This window comes from Coregonus lavaretus (genome assembly GCF_964263955.1).
Source record: "Coregonus lavaretus genome assembly, chromosome: 1".
In the NCBI taxonomy this organism is placed as follows: domain Eukaryota; kingdom Metazoa; phylum Chordata; class Actinopteri; order Salmoniformes; family Salmonidae; genus Coregonus; species Coregonus lavaretus.
The window spans coordinates 76,205,840-76,221,591 of record NC_139988.1 but is presented as its reverse complement, the minus strand read 5'-3'; positions in this window follow the sequence as shown (position 1 = coordinate 76,221,591).

Below are 15,752 nucleotides of genomic sequence, written 5' to 3'. Positions count from 1 at the left end.
TGTCGTTTATGTGTATGTTTTGCATAGTTTTTTTGTTTTGTTTTTACCTTTAACAAAATGCAATTCTCCAAATCATATCTCCTACCAGTCCTACCAGTCCATATTCTCCACATGATATATCCTATCAGTCCTAGTTTAAAGGTAGAAATTGCCTCATGTTAATCACCAATGGTGGAAAACTGTTTAAGATTATATTTTGCAGTTACAAGACACAAAATCGTGTCTCCTATTATTTAAAAAGACCTCTTACGGTTAAAATTCTCCAAATGATATCTCCTATCAGTCCTGTACTACTTTTATGGTAGAAATTGCCTCATGTTAATGACCAATGGTGGAAAACTGTTTGAAAATATATTTTGCTGTCAAAAGACACAAAATGATGTCTCCTAATATTTAAAAGATCGGTCACTGTTGAAATTCTCCAAATGTGACGACCGCCTCGATTCGGTCGTATGTAGCAAAATTTGAAATTGTGTTTTTTACACAAAAGCTAGAAGAGCTAGAAAATGGTATATCATACACTGCAGTTGTGGATCAATGGGAAAGTAATTCTGCTTTGAAAGTTGATAAACTTGTCACCCCACTTTTGAGAAACTGCTCCTTGAATGTTTTGGTACACCTACTGGAGAGCTCTTCTTTGTTTCAACATCGTTCACACCCTCTTAATCCTTATCCCCACTCATCTCTTTAAGGATGCACATGTGAGGCCATGTGGTAAACACACGCTATATCAAATACAATGTAAGTTTATTTGTCACATGCGCAGGATACAGAAGGTGTACTTGCATAGTAGCAATATCAAAAACAGAAAGTGTCCAGATAAAAATATTTTATAAATATTTGATCATTATTAGATGACGCTTACCCAACACACTTGTCTAAATTGATGGGTCATGTGAAGGAAATGCTATAACCACCCCCCCAGCCACATCTAGCTAAGTGGATGGGTAACTATTGTCTAGACATGTACACATGTTCATGAAATACAATAGATGGCTGTAATCACCCCCAGACACACCTGGCTAATTTGATGGGTCATGTAATAATCCTGCCGAAGTGGAGTCTTTTGTTTAGACATGTAGCTAGCTAGCTAGCTAGCTAAACAGTGAACCGGCATAATCCCAACTCATAATACTACCAATACAAACATTGTTATAGCTGTAGTATGAATCTGCAGGTTGCTAAAGCTAACAAACAAGGTTCAATGTTAGCTAGCTAAAATTAGGCTATAACTAGCAATGCAAATGTATTTTCTGATTCAAATAATATTACTACACAGCTCATACACGTAATGTTAGCTAACGATCCAGAAAGCTAAAGTTAGCTAGCTAACTAACAGTACACTTTAAATTGCAAAAAAAAGACTAAACAAAATTAGAAACTTATATCTGAAAATATAGCTGGACTCTTACCTGTACACATGGATGAATGCTTCACGGCAGACTGGAACCATTTAACTCAGTTTTGGTTGTAGCTACATCTTGTTTGGCCAGTGTTGTGTCAAGTCACTCCGGTTCACACTGACCAGAAAGTATCCCATCACTTTTTCCAACTGATCTGTCTATAGCGCCTGCTAAATTCAATGTTGTTGAGAAAAGTAGCAAAACTTTTGTAGTTCTCGATGGCTAATTTTATTTATTTCAAAAACGGCATGGAAGAAAGGACTGTCAACACGTTATAGACAGAAGCATGCTACATGGCAGACCAATCCAAACTCATCTCCCGGCATGTCCAGCTCATCCATTATCTCAGCCAATCATGGCTAGCGGGAAGGTTCCTGTCTTTTTCCATGGCTAAACCAACTAGGCTCGTAATTTAACAATTGTATTCGTGTTTATGGATGGAATACAAGTTATTTATTAAGGCACATGTTAAGGTCACATGTTTCAGAAGGCATTTCTGGCAGAAAACGCATTTTGATAAAAAATTAATGTTTACATTCAAATGCCGCTCTTGTGAAGTAGTGACGTGCGACATATGCCTAGTTTCCTGAAACAAGTCACAAATGATTATCTCCTGTCAGTCCTGTGACGAGTTGTATGGTGGAAAATCTTTTTAGATGATGTTAATGACCATTGGTCGAAAACTGTTTACAACGATATGTCGTGGTTAAATGACATGAAATTGTGTCTCCTATATCTCCTATATAGAGCTTCTACTGTGCTGAGCGACTAAGCTGAGCGGGAGCTGCCCTCCCATAGGGGTGGGAGGGCCAAGAGACCAAAAGTGGTAGAACGGAGTACTCGGGTTGGGGTGTAGGGAGCCTGCTCCTCTTGCTGCTCCATAGGCAAGTACCATGGTCTTGTAGTGGAGGCGAGCTTCAACTGGAAGTCAGTGGAGTGTGCGGAGGAGTGGGGTGACATGAGAGAACTTGGAAATGTTGAACACCAGGCGGGCTGGAGCGTTCTGTATAAGTTGCAGGGGTTAGATGGCACAAGCAGGGAGCCCAGCCAACAACGAGTTGCAGTACTCCAGATGGGAGAAGACAAGTGCCTGGATTAGGACATGTGCCACTTCCTGTGTGAGATAGAGTCATACTCTACGGATTTTGTAGAGCATGAACCTGCAGGAGCGAGTCACTGCTTTGATGTTTGCAGAAAATGACAGGGTGTTGTCCAGGGTCACGCCAAGGTTCTTTGCACCCTGGAGTTGTCAACCTTGATGGAGAGGTCTTGGAGTGGGCAGGCCTTCCCCGGGACAAAGAGTAGCTCTGTCTTGTCGAGGTTGATATATCTGCAAGGCATTTAAAGATGCGTGTCGCCACCTGGGTGTGAGAAGGGGGGAAGGAGAAAAGTAGTTGAGTGTCATCCGCATAGCAATAATAGGAGAGACCATGTTAGGCTATGACGGAGCTGAGTGACTTGGTGTATAGAGAGAGGAGGACAGGGCCTAGAACCGAGCACTGGGGCACACCAGTAGTGAGAGTATGTGGTGCAGACACAGATCCTCTCCACGTAACCTGGTAGGAACGGCCTGCCAGGAAGGATGCAATCCAAGAGTGTGCAGAGCCTGAGACCCCAGCCCTGAGAGGGTGGAGAGGAGGATCTGATAGTTCACGGTGTCGAAGGCAGCGGATAGCTCTAGGAGGATGAGAACAGAGGAGAAAGGTTGAGTGACCCGTCTTGAAGCCTGACTGGTTAAGGTCAAGAAGACTGTTCTGAGAAAGATAGCGAGAGAGTTGGTCAGAAACAGCACAGTCAAGTGTTTTGGAAAGAAAAGAAAGAAGGGATACCGATCTGTAGTTTTTGACGTCAGAGTGTTGGTTTTGTGAGGAGGGGAGTCAGAGGCGACGCAGCCAGTGGTCAGGGATGAGTTGATGAGGGAAGTGAGGAATAGGAGAAGGTTTCCAGAAATGGGTTTGAGAAGGCAGGTGTTGGGCGGTCGAACCTCACTAGTGACAGGATTTCATCTAGAGAGAGAGGGGAGAAATAGGTCAGGGCGTAGGGTAGTTCTGTGTGAGTGAATGAGGAGCGGATGTCATCAACCTTTAAAAAAAAAAAAAAGAAGGTGGTTGACAATGTTGTCTGTGAGGAGGGAGGGGGTGGAGGATGAAGGAGGGAGGTGAAGGTGGAAAAGAGTTTCCTAGGGTTAGAGGCAGAAGCTTGAAATGTAGACTGATAGAAAATGGCTTAGCAGCAGATAAAGAGGAAGAGAAGGTAGAGAGTGGAATAATTGCCTTCCTTGTGAGTGGGAGAGGACAGGAAAAGTGTGAGGGCAAAAGAGAAGGGGAAAGAAAGAGTTGGAAAGAAATGAATCGAAGGCAGACATCGGGAGGTTGAAGTCGCCCAGTACGAAGAGCGGTGAGCCATCGTCCGGAAATGAGCTTATCAAGGTGTCAAGCTCATTGAAGAACTCTCTAAGGGCACCTGGTGGGCGATAGATGACAACAATGTTAAGCTTGAGTGAACAAGTGACAGTGACTGCATGGAATTCATATGAGGAGATGGACAGGTGAGTGAGGGACAAAAGAGTGAGGGACAAAGAGAAAATATCCACATAAAATAAATGAGAATTGTGCCACCACCGCGATGACCAGATGCATTCGGACTATGAGAGAACACGTAGTCAGATGAAGAGAGAGCAGCTGGAGTAGCAGTGTTATCTGGGGTGATCCATGTCTCCGTCAGGGCCAAAAAGTCTACCGACTGAAGGGCAGCATAGGCTGAGATGAACTTGGCATTCCTGACCGCATATCGGCAGTTCCAAACGCTTGCCTGGAGACCAGGAATTCCACATGAGTTGTGCGAGCAGGGTACACTAAATTACAAGGGTTGCAGCCAATGGGTGGGGAGCATCTGTAAAGCCTACAGGGAGAGGTGCAAACAGGTATATATATCACGGTTGACAACTCCGTTGTGTCCTCCTTCCAGATTGCAAAGAACCTTGGCGTGACCCTGGACAACACCCTGTCGTTCTCCGCTAACATCAAAGTGGTGACCCGATCCTGTAGGTTCATGCTCTACAACATTCGCAGAGTACGACCCTACCTTACACAGGAAGCGGCACAGGTCCTAATCCAGGCACTTGTCATCTCCCGTCTGGATTACTGCAACTCGCTGTTGGCTGGGCTCCCTGCCTGTGCCATTAAACCCCTATAACTCATCCAGAACACTGCAGCCTGTCTGGTGTTCAACCTTCCCAAGTTCTCTCACGTCACCCCGCTCCTCCGAACACTCCACTGGCTTCCAGTTGAAGCTCGCATCTGCTACAAGACCATGGTGCTTGCCTACGGAGCTGTGAGGGGAACGGCACCTCCTTACCTTCAGGCTCTGATCAGTCCCTACACCCAAACGAGGGCATTGCGTTCTTCCACCTCTGGCCAGCTGGTCCCCCTACCTCTGCGGAAGCACAGTTTCCGCTCAGCCCAGTCAAAACTGTTTGCTGCTCTGGCACCCCAATGGTGGAACAAGCCAGGACAGCGGAGTCACTGACCACCTTCCGGAGACACTTGAAATCCTACCTCTTTAAGGAATACCTGGGATAGTATAAATGTAATCCTTCTACCCCCCCCCCCCCCCACCCCCACAATAAAAATAAAATAAAATAAAATAATAATAATAATAATAATAATAATAATAATAATAATAATAATAATAATAATAATAATAATAATATTAATAAAAAAAATTATTAAAAAATAACAACTACAAAAAACGAAAAAATATATATAAAAAGTATTTATATATATATATATATATATATATATATATATATATATATATATAAAACAAATAGAAATTAAAAATATACTCTAGAAATACAAAATTATAAATTAAAAAAATTATAAAAAATAAATAAATTGTAAAGTTGTTGTCCCACTGGCTATCATAAGGTGAATGCACCAATTTGTAAGTCTCTCTGGATAAGAGCGTCTGCTAAATGACGTAAATGTAAATGTAAATGTATAGAAAACACACAAATAGATTCCAAAGCTACAAAATAGAAAAATGAGATCATTTGAAAATAACCAGGTAAGATACTCAATTGAGAGAGCCACTGACACGACTGCCACTTACAGCTACCGCTGAGAAAACAGGGGAGACTGAAGTACTAACATTAATTGCCAAAGGTGGGACCAAGTCACTATTATTCGAGTCACAAGCAAGTATCAAGTCTCAAGGTCCGAGTCTCATGTCAAGCCCCAAGTAGAACGGGTCGAGTCTCGAGTCAAGTCCAAGTCGTGTATTCTAAGAGCAAGTCGAGTCACAAGCTTTTTCAAGTCAAGTCTCAAGTCCAGGAAAAACAAATCTAATCTATCAGATTTTTTTGTCGAAAATGAGTTAGTCACATATAATAGACCTTTGGGTGGTTCTGTGAAGTTCGATTTTTTAAAAGTACATTTTAAGTAGAAAAAATGAAAAACTAGAAAGTTCTAGCTGCATAAACCCATTTTAACTTCTAACTGCAAGCCAATCACAAGCCTGAACAAATACAGATGGGCCAATCAGAACACGTCTTTGCAATCTCCCTCTAAGTCAGGGTTTCCTAAACTCGGTCCTCGGGACCCCAAGGGGTGCACGCTTTGGTTTTTGCCCTAGCACTACACAGCTGTTTCAAATAATCAACATCATCAAGCTTTGATATTTTGAATCAACTGTGTAGTGTTAGGGCAAAAACCAAAACGTGCACCCCAAAACGTGCATCCCGAGGACAGAGTTTGGGAACCGCTGCTCTAAGTAATGGCACGCAAGCAAAAAAACAATACTGTCAGAAATCTTAAAGTAAATGTTGTCACATCGTTGTTCAGTAATGACAGCAATTGTCTGATGATCATACCTTTATTAATGTATTTGATGATGTGTTCTGACTCTATCTTGGTAAAATAGTGTTATTCTATCATTTATGTATTCAAATAGCTACGGTCTTCTTAACAACTGAACATGCTTAATTCAGAAAGGTCAGATAGAACCTTTTGGCTGAACCCAGAGCCACATTTCAGAGCCATAATGTTATATCTGCAATTGCACCCTCCTAAAAAAAAGATTTACAAATGTCTCAGGATTTTGATACTCCGTACTTTAAGTACCTTTAAGGTGAGGACCTTAATGGGTTATGAAAAAATAATTTACTACAAAACAGTTCTGAGATCTGGGATGTGAAAACTGATGCTCAATATCTCAGAACTATGCTTTGTGCAGATAGAACCATATAGTCTCAAGGTCACAAAATCTTTGTCTATTTATTGAGGCTACCAGACAGCTCTTTTCATTATTTTGTCTACAACACTTATTGATTATGTAATGAATTTTTTTACAACAAATTCCAAATGCAAGCTTTATAAGTAAATTATCAATTTCAAGCAATTTTTATATACCAAAAGACCAGTAGGCCTATGCTAGTAATTGTTGGTTGATGCCCCATTGCTGGTGAGCTTGCAAAGTAAACGGTTAATATGCTTGATCACCAAACCATTTTTGGAGCTGCATATTTATTTATAGCAATCCTCTTTCCCACAATTTGACATTTGTGCTGCACCCGATTCTATAGAGACTAAAAGCCACAAGAGGGTAGAACACATTTCAAATCTGCAAATCTGTTCGTTAGCTCAGTGGTTTTTGACCCGCAACCCCCAAAAAGGAGTGGTTCGAACCTTGCGACCCCACGTGCACACACATGCATGTGCGCACAGGGCGAACAACCCCGTCATTACAGCCATAAACGGTGATGCATTTTGAAAACGTAAGATATCGAAATAAACTGGGTTTTAAATCTGCATTTTGAGCTGAAAGTCATTAATGTTAGCAATCAATATCAACTAGGGATATCATGTCACATTGTCACTTCTCTGAAATCCAGAGCAAGCAGGATCATACGGCCTACCTGTATGCAACGGGGTTGCAGGATTGGATGGAAAGAATGCATAGCAGCGGGAAGATGTTTGGGGGTGGAGTGCTGCAAAAAAGTTGTGGCATAATAAAACAAATGGCATGCGCTACAGATGGCTATATCAGTCCACTAATACACGACTTTTGTGAGAAAAAATACTTTCTTTAAATATATACACTACTGGTCAAAAGTTTTAGAACACCTCCTCATTCAAGGCTTTTTCTTTATTTTTACTATTTTCTACATTGTAGAATAATAGTGAAGAAATCAAAACTATGAAATAACACATGGAATCATGTAGTAAACAAAAAAGTGTTGCACAAATCAAAATATATTTTATATTTGAGATTCTTCAAATAGCCACCCTTTGCCTTGATGACAGCTTTGCATTTTCTTCACATTTTTCAGAGGGGTGCTGCAGCACCCTCAGCAACCCTACTTCTTGCGGCTATGAAAGCATGATCCGTCTGTAGCCTTTTCCTTCCTCACAAATATCGTGATTAATTTGCCAGAATATGTTACATCTTCATCCCATAGGTATTGAAGATGTTACAGCTATCTTTAGACAGATATCCAGTACCACCACTGAGGTATATTATTAAAACCCACCCAAACTAGACCTATATGAAATATGAAATATGAAAAATCAACAGGTTGTTCTAGCAAAGATGTTTTCGTGACAGATTGCTAAACTGTATTTTATCTGGATAACATTAACGTAGGTAGGCTTTGCTTTTGCCAGGCAAAACCAGAGAAAATTAAACACTATTATCTGAATATGTGAGCCCGCCTTTGAGCGCCAATGCTCATGACTGGCCATTGGTCAACAGTCAAGATGCGAAAATGTTTGGTTCTGAAGCACAGATTAGATATTTTTTAACAAGTATTTGGTGCAATGCCGTAGACCTATGTTAGCGACCAGATCGAATAAGCTAAGGTATAAATATAAAATACAAACGGAAGGCTATATTTAGCCTGTTAAAATATGTATGAATAAGTTTCACACTCGTGACCCCCAAAACCTTCTCACTGCGCTTCTCACTGTGTTGATTGACTCGTCCAATCAGAGGGCCGATTGTGCGTTTCACTAGCCAATCTGTTTTTTGCAAGTATGATACTGTCTCTGGCTGCATGAAAAGTAGCCTAAACCTGACCAGATCATTTCAAGTCATCAGTCTCAAGTTAGTCAGACTCGAGTCGAAGTCATGTGATATGTTTTCACTTCTGCTAATTGCTAATTGCCTAGCAGAGGTGAAGAGCACACCTCCCGGTACTAATTGGTGATTGCCTAGGAGAGGAGAAACCACTCCCCCTCCAATACAGCCACTGATTACGAAAACAACAACAGTCACAAATTGCCCTGCCCCTTAATCCTGGTTGATGTGTCAACAATCAGCTGCAAGTTATGAGCAGTCAGCAGTTCACACACCATGTAGGCTACTGGGAAAACAAAAATCACTTAAAGAAGATGGGCCTAGCTAGCAGAAAGACAGTACTAGACAACAACAGATTAAGACTTATCACTCCTGAGTGGTATCCTACGAAGCATGTTTGAGGAGTTAGCGAGGTAACTTTGGTCAACTCTGAGTTCAACTCGGGATAACCGGTCATATGAAAGTGGCTCACCTTTTAGCCAGGCAAATTTATATGGCAACGGATCCTTCAAAACTAATCTGCTCGGGGGCTGGCTAACTCATGGCTAACTCTACTTACCTTGACTGAAACGACTGAGCCGTGAGATGAGCACCAAAGAAATCAGATTCCCACCCTCTTGCAAAGATTACATCATCACCCCATTCATTTAAGGAAGACGACTAATTCAATATTTTATTGATCAAAAAAAAAATTGCGTGTTAAAAATAATGTTAAAATACACTGCGTGTATAAAGCGTTAGGAACACCTGCTCTTTCCATGTCTGTGGTATGTGTGCAAACATATGTGCTTTTGAGAGAGGGAGAGAAAGAGAGAGAATGCTGTTGCATGCCTCGCTCTCCATTGACTTGCGTTGGATTTGCTTATACTGTATAATATACTCTAGGAGTGTGTGTCAATGTGTGTGGCATTTTTTAACATATTTTTTTATACATACACTACCAGTCCAAAGTATGGACACACCTACTCATTCAAGGGTTTTTCTTTATTTTACATTTTCTTTACATTGTAGAATAATAGCGAAGACTAAGGAATCATGTAGTAACCAAAAAAGTGTTAAACAAATCCAAATATATTTTATATTTGAGATTCTTCAAATAGCCCACCTGTGGTAAATTAAATTGATTGGACATGATTTGGAAAGGCACATACTTGTCTACATAAGGTCCCACAGTTGACAGTGAGTGTCAGAGCAAAAACCAAGCTGTGAGGTCAAAGGAATTGTCCGTAGAGCTCCGAGACAGGATTGTGTCGAGGTACAGATCTGGGGAAGGGTACTGCAGCATTGACGGTCCCCAAGAACACAGTGGCCTCCATCATTCTTAAATGGAAGAAGTTTGGAACCACCAAGACTCTTCCTAGAGCTGGCTGCTACGCCAAACTGAGCAATTGGGGGAGAAGGGCCTTGGTCAGGGAGAAGATGAAGAACCTGATGGTCACTCTGACAGACCTCCAGAGTTCCTCTGTGGAGATGGGAGAACCTTCCAGAAGGACAACCATCTCTGCAGCACTCCACCAATTAGGCAGAGTGGACAGAAGGAAGCCACTCCTCAGTAAAAGGCACATGACAGCCCGCTTGGAGTTTGCCAAAAGGCACCTAAAGGACTCTCAGACCATGAGAAACAAGATTCTCTGGTCTGATGAAATCAAGACTGAACTATTTGGCCTGAGTTCCAAGCGTCACATCTGGAGGAAACCTGGCATCATCCCTACGGTGAAGCATGATGGTAACAGCATCATGCTGTGGGGATTCTTTTCAGTGGCAGGGACTGGGAGACTAGTCAGGATCGAGGGAAAGATGAACGGAGTGAAGTACAGAGAGATCCTTGATGAAAACCTGCTCCAGAGCGCTCAGGACCTCAGATTGGGGCGAAGGTTCACCTTCCAACAGGACAATGACCCTAAGCACACAGCCAAGACAACGCAGGAGTGGCTTCGGGACAAGTCTCTGAATGTCCTTGAGTGGCCCATCCAGAGCCTGGACTTGAACCCGATCTAACGTCTCTGGAGAGACCTGAAAATAGCTGTGCAGCGACGCTCCCCATCCAACCTGACAGAGCTTGAGAGGATCTGCAGAGAAGAATGGGAGAAACTCCAGAAATACAGGTGTGCCACGCTTGTAGCAGCCTACCCAATAAGACTTGAGGCTGTAATCGCTGCCAAAGGTGCTTTAACAAAGTACTGAGTAAAGGGTCTGAATACTTATGAAAATGTGATATTTCCGTTGTTTATTTTTAATACATTTGCAAACATTTCTAAAAACCTGTTTTTCTTTGTCATTATGTGGTAATGTGTGTAGATTGATGAGGGAAAAAACAATTTAATCAATTTTAGAATAAGGCTGTAACGTAACAAAATGTGGAAAAAGTCAAGGGGTCTGAATACTTTCTGAATACACTGTATATACACTGAGTGTTGAAAACATTAAGAACACCTGCTCTTTCCATGACACAGACTGACAAGGTGAATCAAGGTGAAAGCTATGATCCCTTATTGATGTCACTTGTTAAATCCACTTCAATCAGTGTGTTCTTGTAGTTTTGTACACTCAGTGTATACAGTGCCTTCGGAATGTATACAACATTAAGAACAGCTTCCCAATATTGAGTTACAGTTTGGCTGGATGTCTTTTGGGTGGTGGACCATTCTTGATACACACGGGAAACGGTTGAGCGTGAAAAACCCAGTAGCGTTGCAATTCTTTACACAAACCAGTGCGCTTTGCACCTACTACCATACCCCGTTCAAAGGCACTTAAATCTTTTGTCTTGCCTATTCATCCTTTGAATGGCACACATGCACAATCCATGTCTCAATTTTCTCAAGACTTAAAAATCCTTCTTTAACCTGTCTCCTCCCCTGCATCTACACTGATTGAAGTGGATTTAACAAGTGGATTAATATTTGACTTATTCCACATTTTGTTGTGTTACAGCCTGAATTCAAAATGTATTAAATATTTGTTTTGTTCTCACCCATCTACACACAATACCCCATAATGAAAAAGTGAAAACATGTTTTTAGACATTTTTGCAAATATATTGAAAATGAAATACAGAAATATCTTGTTTACATAAGCATTCACACCCATTAGTCAACACATTAGAATCACATTTGGCAGCGATTACAACTGTGAGTCTTTCTGGCTAAGTCTCTAACAGCTTTGCACACCTAGATTGTACAATATTTGTACATTTTATTTTATTTTTGATTCTTCTTTTCATGTCTTCCCATAGATCTTCAAGCCGATTTAAGTCAAAACTGTAACAACACTCAATGTCATCTTGGTAAGCAACTCCAGGTTTTATTTGGCCTTGTGTTTTAGGTTATTGTCCTGCTGAAAGGTGAATTTGTCTCCCAGTGTCTGATGGAAAGCAGAATGAACCATGTTTTCCTCTAGGATTTTGCCTGTGCTTAGCTCTATTTCGTTTATTTTTATCCTAAAAAAAACGTCCTAGTGCTTACCAATGACAAGCATACCAATAACATGATGCAGCCACCACCATGCTTGAAAATATGAAGAGTGGTACTCAGTGATGTGTTGGATTGCCCCTAACATAACACTTTGTATTCAGGACATCAAGTTAATTTCTTTGCAAAATATTTAACAGTTTTACTTTAGTGCCTTATTGCAAACAGAATGCATGTTTTGGAATATTTTTATTCTGTTCAGGCTTCCTTCTTTTCACTCTGTCATTTAGGTTAGTCTTGTGGAGTAACTACAATGTTGTTGATCCATCCTCAGTTTTCTCCTATCACAGTCATTAAACTCTGTAACTGTTTTAAAATCACCATTGGCCTCATGGTGAAATCACTGAGCGGTTTCCTTCCTCTCCGGCAACTGAGTTAGGAAGGACTCCACTATCTTTGTAGTGACTGGGTGTATTGATACACCATCCAAAGTGTAATTAATAACCTCACCATGCTCAAAGGGATATTCAATGTCTGTTTGGAAAAGTGAGGCATTGGAAAACCTCAGTGGTCTTTGTGATTGAATCTGTGTTGGAAATTCACTGCTCGACTGAGGGACCTGTGTGGGGTATAGAGATGAGGTAGTCATTCAAAAATCATGATAAACACTATTATTGCACACAGATTGAGTCAATGCAACTTATGTGACTTGTTAGTATCCTTTTACTGCAGTGGGCTAAATCAGGGTCACAAAGTGTTTCTTGGTAGTCTTAAACAAATCTACTTTGAAACAAAAGTATACACCTCACACACATGGTTATGGGCTTAAAAGATGATAAGACACCTGTCAAAAAACTAAACATATTTACATAAGTATTCAGACCCTTTACTCAGTACTTTGTTGAAGCACCTTTGGCAGCGATTACAGCCTCAAGTCTTCTTGGGTATGACGCTACAAGCTTGGCACACCTGTATTTGGGGAGTTTCTCCCATTCTTCTCTGCAGATCCTCTCAAGCTCTGTCAGGTTGGGTGGGGAGCGTTGCGGCACAGCTATTTTCATGTCTCTCCAGAGACGTTCGATCGGGTTCAAGTCCGGGCTCTGGTTGAGCCACTCAAGGACATTCAGAGACTTGTCCCGAAGCCACTCCTGTGTTGTCTTGGCTGTGTGCTTAGGGTCGTTGTCCTGTTGGAAGATGAACCTTCACCCCAGTCTGAGGTACTGAGCACTCTGGAGCAGGTTTTCATCAAGGATCTCTCTGTACTTTGCTCCATTCATCTTTCCCTCGATCCTGACTAGTCTCCCAGTCCCTGCCACTGAAATATTTGCTGTTCTGTTGTGTGTAATGAAAAGCAACCAGACGCTGCACTTGACGCATTTATGAAATTACTTATTCTAGTTACTAATAAGCATGCACCCATTAACAAAATGACTGTAGAAACTGTTAAATCCCTGTAGATTGATGATGAATTGAAATATTTTGTGGTTGTACGGAATGGCAAATAAGTCTGGCTGCACAGTCAAACGTACTGTAAATTGAGAAATCATGTGACTAAACAAAAAGAAGAAGAAACTATTTTATGAAACAAATATAAATTATATAAAGAATGATAGTAAAAAGCTTTGGAGCACCTTAAATGAAACTTTGGGCAAAAAGGAGGGGGCACTGATATTGCCAACTATAAACTTTAATTATTTTTTTATTTGCAAAATTAGCACATTTAGGCATGACATCACAACAACAAATTCTGAACCTATTCATCCATTCATAACTGGCCAAATTATGAAAGAACCCCTAAAGAAAAGCATTGTAATTTTGAATTCCATAAAGTGAGTGTGGAAGAGGTGAAAAAATAATTGTTGTCTATTAACAATGACAAGCCACCTGGGTCTGACAATTTAGATGGACAATTACTGAGGATGATAGCAGACTATATTGCCACTCCTATTTGCCATCTCTTCACTCTAAGTCTACAGGAAAGTGGTTCCCCTTAGGCCTGGAGGGAAGCAAAAGGCATCCTCAAGAATAGCAAAGCACCCTTTACTGGCTCAAACAGCCGACCAACCCTTAGTAAACATTTGGAAAAAAGTGTGTTTGACCAGATACAATGCTATTTCACAATAAATAAATTAACAACTGACTTTCAACATTCTAATAGGAAGGGGCACTCAACATGTACAGCACACAAATTACTGATGATTGGCTGAAATAAATTGATAATAACGAGCTTGTGGGAGCTGTTTTGTTAGACTTCAGTGCAGCTTTAGACATTATCAATCATAATCTGCTGCTGGAAAAATGTACAGTGCATTCGGAAAGTATTCAGAGCCCTTGACTCAGGTTTCATCAGACCAGACCTCGCTCAGGACTGGGACGAAGGTTCACCTTCCAACAGGACAACGACCCTCATGGCTTGGTTTTTGCTCTGACATGCACTTATCTACTGTGGGACCTTATATAGACAGTTGTGTGCCTTTCCAAATCATGTCCAATCAATTGAATTTACCACAGGTGGATTCCAATCAAGTTGTAGAAACATCTCAAGGATGATCAATGGAAACAGGATGCACCTGAGCTCAATTTCAAGTCTCATAACCTGTTTTCGCTTTGTCATGATGGGGTATTGTGTGTAGATTGATGATGATTTTATTTTATTTAATCCATTTTAGAATAAGGCTGTAAAGTAACAAAATGTGGAAAAGGGGAAGGGAAGGGGTCTGAATACTTTCTGAATGCACTGTATCTTTCAAATTTCTTCTCTCCAATTTTGAGCACAGTTTTGTTTACATCCCTGTTAGTGAGTATGTCTCATATACCAAGATAATCCAGGCCCGGCAAATCAGAATGAGTTTTTCCCCACAAAAGGGCTTTATTACAGACATAAATATTCCTCAGCAACCCCTCAGACGATCCCAAAGGTGAAGAAGCCGGATGTGGAGGTCCTGGCTGGCATGGACCTCCACATCCGGCTTCTTCACCTGTGGGATCGTCTGAGGGGTTGCTGAGGAATATTTATGTCTGTAATAAAGCCCTTTTGTGGGGAAAAACTCATTCTGATTTGCCGGGCCTGGCTCCCCAGTGGGTGGGCCTGGCTCCCAATTGGGTGGGCCTATGCCCTCCCAGACCCACCCATGGCTGGACCTTTGCCCAGTCATGTGAAATCCATAGATTAGGGCCTAATGAATCTATTTCAATTGACTGATTTCCTGATATAAACTCAGTAAAATCTTTTAAATTGTTGCATGTTGCGTATATATTTTTGTTCAGTATATATGCCTAAATCATAATCATATCATAATCATATTGCTAAACTTGTCTCTCCTTTTCTGACATGACTGGTTTATTTCCGCTACACAACAACTATTAGGCTACCATTTTCCATTGCTCATTCAATAGCCAAGCATGCTCGAAAGTACAGACCGGTAGCCTTTTTAAAATGTTTGACAGTATGGGTAGGCTGCAATATTGCTGTGCGATAGGAGCGCGACATCATAGCCTATTTAATCTCAGAGCCTATACCAAGGCAGGAGATAGAAACACAATCATGTATTGATAAATAAAATATTGAAAAACAATTCAACTTTTTCATAGAAGTGTGGGCTGTAGCATTTACTTTGAAATTGTTCCAATGGACAATCAATCTTGCAGAACGCACTTGCTATATTTTGTGTTATATCCAGTGTTTGGCACTTGCTATATTTTGCTTTGAAAAGTCACTGCAAAAGATTAAAACATTCTGGCCACACTACAGAAATGTGATAAAATTTGCCATTGCGCTTTCTTTTAGAAACTCTCATGGCCCAGTTCCAACCTCTCCAAATCATACAGCAAATGAGGGCATTTTTGATACCATAAAAGGTGA